The 4,974-nt window shown below is 41.5% G+C and overlaps 1 long non-coding RNA gene across 1 annotated transcript; it reads left to right on the top strand.

Annotated features, from left to right (window-relative positions):
• Nucleotides 1-1,610: 1,610 nt before the first annotated feature.
• On the top strand, nt 1,611-4,880 carry LOC140112694 (uncharacterized). Its single transcript, XR_011852703.1, has 7 exons — nt 1,611-1,731; nt 2,540-2,767; nt 3,150-3,206; nt 3,294-3,371; nt 3,925-3,972; nt 4,064-4,675; nt 4,757-4,880. It is a non-coding gene; the product is annotated as an uncharacterized lncRNA (long non-coding RNA).
• Nucleotides 4,881-4,974: the final 94 nt, after the last annotated feature.

Genomic DNA, 4,974 nt, shown 5'->3' with positions numbered 1-4,974 from the left:
CCATCCCAAACTGCATAACAACCCTCTGGGCACGCCCATATACAATTCCCCCCTAATGTGGCCCAGTAACATATGATATCCTTCCACCTTGATTTTGTGTTGCTTCCTACTTAGAGCTTTAATTTATCCCCTCCCAGATTGTGGCCCCTCTTTATTCTAAGACCCCACATCTCATATTACGTCCTCCTATAACAATGTGGCCCCTCTCTCATACTAAGAGACCCCCATCTCACAATGTGTATCCCTTTAGCAATGTGGCCCCTCTCTTATACTAAGACCCCTATTTTACATTGTGCCCCCCTATAACAATGTGGTTCCTCTCTCATACTAAGAGACCCATCAAACATTGTGCCCCCCTATAATAATGTGGCCCATCTCTCATACTAAGAGACCCCCATCTCACACTGTGTCTCCCTATAACAATGTGGCCTCTCTTACAATGTAGCCCTTCTCTCATACTAAGAGACCACTCTCACATTAAGCCCCATCTATTAATGTGGCTCCTCTCTCATACTGAGACCCCTATCTCACACTGTGCCCCCCTATAACAATGTAGCCCATCTCTCATACTAAGAGACCAATCTCCCATTAAGCCCCGTATAACAATGTGGCTCCTCTCTCATACTAAGAGACCCATCTCACATTGTGCCCCCCTATAACAATGTGGCCCCTCTCTTATACTGAGATCGCTATTTCACATTGTGCCCACCTCTAACAATGTGGCCCCTCTCTCATACTAAGACCCCATCTCACATTGTGCTCCCCTCTCAAATTGTGGCCCCATTCTCATACTATAGACCTCCATCTCACATTGTGCCCTATCTCACAATCAGACTAGTGGCAAGTGGGCCTTTTTTTAAGTACAGGCCGTTAGTCTGATGCCATAACCCACAACATCAGTGACATGGTGTGAGTAGTACACTCAGCCCATACCTTATATCTAAATTCTTAATTTAATGAACGCGAATCCCCTGATGAGCCAATATTTTTTGGCGAAAAATTGTTTGTTTAAATGCTTAAAGCAATTTTGTTACCAGGAATGTCATTTTAGCAAGTGGCAGGTTGTAATAGCCAATTCTATTCTCTTTTAAAATTGCCTAAATTCTGAATCATTTCAGAACTTTATATAAGTTTTATTCACATTCGCTGGCTCCCTGCCAGCATCAGGTGGTGAGTCCCTGGGGAGCTGCAGCTGCAGCTTGTGTGTGTCTGTGTCTCCTCATGCATTCTTCCTCTCCTCCACACCAGCGACCTCCCCCTCATGCCTGATCATTCCACATGACAGGGAAGGGGCTGGATGTGTGAGGAGAAGACTGAAGCAGGCACACAGGCTGTAGCTGCCCCTCCCCTGTGACTCACCACATGCTGCTGGCTGGAAGCCAGGTAATGTGCATTAAACTGAAATGATTCAGAATGCTGACAAAGGCACCAGGTTCACTACTTCAAAAGGAAATTTATGATTAGGCAGGACCCAGATTAGGGATCAGGGTGGCAGTAAATTAGGACTGCTAGAATAAGGGTAAGTTAGGTTACCATAGGGCCATAGAGAGTAGTCGGGTCTCTCAATTATATCTACGTTTTTCTATCCCACTTGGTTACAACAGTTGAGACACAACAATAAGAAAGGAAAGCTGGCCCACCGGATAACCACCGTATATACAGCCACACAAAGCCTTTCATTCATCCAACTGCACTGGAGAACGGATTGAAAGCTATACATGCATCGGAGTGGTAAGTTCCCATTGGGACCTGGTTATATTCCTTTTTGCAGTTTAAAATGATAAAGACTTACCGTATATTCCGGCGTATAAGACGACCTGGTGTATAAGACGACCCCCCTACTTTCCTGTTTAAAATATAGAGTTTAAGATATATTCGCCGTATAAGACTACCCCTTTTCAAACGCATACAAAACACCGGTAAAAATTAAAAAAAAAACAGATTTGAATTTAACAAGGTCCTTTTTTTAATTTAAATTCTTATGACATGCAGGTAATTACTCAGCATTGGAGGAAACCTAACTTTCTATATTAATGAAATTATCAGTATCATAGATTCTACATTCACATACATACCTACTAGGGAATACAGCTAGCACTTGGGTTTATTTTCTCCAATCTGTCAGCTTCACGCCACTGTGAGGGGCGTGAATGGGGGGTCCGGCCGGTGGGGAGTGGGATGACGTGGGTGGTTTTGGAGAAAGGAGGCTTGTCGTATTGGAAATTAGCCCATGTGCCCAAAAATCATGGAGGGGGCATCAAAAAGAGGCAGACGGTGTAGACCAGCTAAAAGCAGGTCTAAAAGTCCAAATTAATTATGACAATAATGACTCTGGTGCAGCACAAGACTAGTGGTGAGCAGCTGTACCCTGTCACACCCCAAGACACATTAAGGAATCTCCCCTATATGAACAGACCCTAGCAGGAGGTTTATTGATTTTACACAATTCTCATATAGATCGAGATGACAAATAATAAAAGAATATATAATCAGCAGCTTCAATAGATAATAATAACACTCACTAATGCTTTTATTACAGGATGCTCCAAGCAGTGGCGTAACTAGAAGCTGATGGGCCCCAGTGCAAAATCTGTGCCAGGCCCCGACTATAATGTATGGTTTATAGTAACGGTCTTCTCATATGGGAAAGTGACACCATAAGGGCCCCCTAAACCTCTTGGGCCCGGGTGCGACCGAAACCTCAGCACCCCCTCAAGTTACGCCCCTAGCTCCAAGAGTCACCGCACAGGTAGAAGATTATGATGAGGTATCTATCTATATCTCCTATCTATTTATCTATATATCTATGTATCTATCTATCTAAAATATACCACACGTCAAACCAATGTTGCCATCTTCAGTATGGACAGGATTACAGCACATATCTTATGCTGGATAATGAATTGAATATAATATACTTGACATCAGACACAATCTGAGCTTTTGGCTAACTACAACTCTATAGGCATCTAGTTCATAAAACCAGTCACCAGTACACTCTCTTCATGGACATAACAGAATAGAACATGTTTCCATGTCTTTCGTCCACCTACTTCATTATATAGACAGTATCCCTTACCACAATAGCAAATATGTATTTAATAACATAACTCTAACCATCACTCCCCCCATTGTCTTTTTACTTTCAGAGTTCTGAAGAATCTTCTGACACAGACTCGAGTCTATCACCAAGTCCATTTCATTCGGTAATATAATCTTTCTTTTCTCCTTTACACTTCTGGGTGTCTGTACTTTTAGGCTTTATATTTAATTCAATGATTTTGTCTCAACAGGCCCCCTACAACTCACCAGACCTGTCTTATCCAGGAGATACACCAACTGATATGGAGTCACCTATGAATATAATTCAGGTTTGCTCTTCCTTTCCTTACATATATTACTGTATACGTGAAAAATTATAATTGAAAATAGTTTATGGATTCAGTCCCATATCTAAATTTCAAGGCCCCGTGCAGGCCGATGTTGTGCCCCTCCTCCAATCCCATTGCGTTAGAGGTTATTACAGTTTACTATCATGTTAGTAAGTGAGTACAGTACTGATCAGACAGTAACAAGCTACTTACATGCAATGTTCTGGTCCTTGACTTCAAGAACTTCATGATGACTTCTCCTGACCATGACATATTGGGGTTTATTTTCTAAGGGTCCCTTGGCCACATTTCCGGCAGGTTTTCTGACTTTTCATGGGGCGTGCCGTCGGACGACGATTCGGACATACCGCGGAATTCTCATATACACTGATATACACTCATCATAAAACACCTGACCATCCAGTGTCCCCAAACTAGATAAATATTGTGCCTTAAATAAATTCTAGAATTCCTTGATTAAAAAAAAATATATATATATATATATGTATAATGTCAAAGATTTCCTATAACATTTTCTTTGTTCTCTTTTCAGATGCCACCAATATATTCTAGGATATACCCTGGATTTGCCATTCCACAGGTCAGTGTCTTCTTATAATGCCACCATGTAAAGTAATAATAATATTATATATTTCTCTAATGTGTCTATCCTCTGCTTACTGTTGTATTAGGAGTGGTTTATACCTCAGGAATTCCCTCCACTAGAAAGATCAGATAATAATTTATTGGAAAACTGGATCAGAGAAAACCGTGAGGTAGGTACCATACAGATACATATAGGCAACTCAATATAACCTGTAGTGACTGGTATACTTAATAAAAGTGAGTAATGGTTATATTATACATTTCACACAACACTGGAGACTGCAGTTATGTGCTCTAGCTGTACTGTGCACATATAGATGCAGAATAAGAGTAGTAGTACTGTGCCCATATACACATGATATCAGTAGTAATATTGAGTTTAAATATACAGTATAAAGCTACATTCACACGAACCGTATGATTTCTCCTGGCCTGTATTCACGGGCCGTATGTACGTATATATGTGGGCCGTTTTTCATCCATATGTGCACGTATTTCACCGTATCTGTACCGTGTCCATATAAAATACGATGGGCTGGCAAATAATGACAAATGATGACAAGTCTCACAACTATGTTCGGATGACTGTCACCTTGTTTGACCGGCTTTTGGAGGAACTGCGATTGGGGCTGACGGTTACAGGATACCAACACAAGGCCGTCCGTCACACCTGAGGAACGGCTCATCGTGACACTGTGGTAGGCTTTTTGCTAGTATATACATTTTATAATTTCAAGTTATGTTTCTTTAAATAATTATTTTTTCCATTATTTTTTTAGGTTTCTTGCCACTGGGCTTCGCTGCATTATGAGTTCCGGCTGGGTGTTTCCACCTGCAAAGTGATATGGGAGTGACTGAGAGCTGCGGAGATGCCTGTTCCGACTGCTAAAGACTGGATCCAGATATCTGATGGTTTCCAAGAATCAGCAAAGTTTCCAAATTGTGCTGCATGGGAAACACATTTCTGTGAAGAAGCCGGCTCACTCAGGGTCCCAAT

The sequence above is a fragment of the Engystomops pustulosus genome, unplaced genomic scaffold (genome assembly GCF_040894005.1).
Source record: "Engystomops pustulosus unplaced genomic scaffold, aEngPut4.maternal MAT_SCAFFOLD_991, whole genome shotgun sequence".
NCBI lineage: Eukaryota > Metazoa > Chordata > Amphibia > Anura > Leptodactylidae > Engystomops > Engystomops pustulosus.
This window is presented reverse-complemented; position numbering and strand designations above follow the sequence as displayed.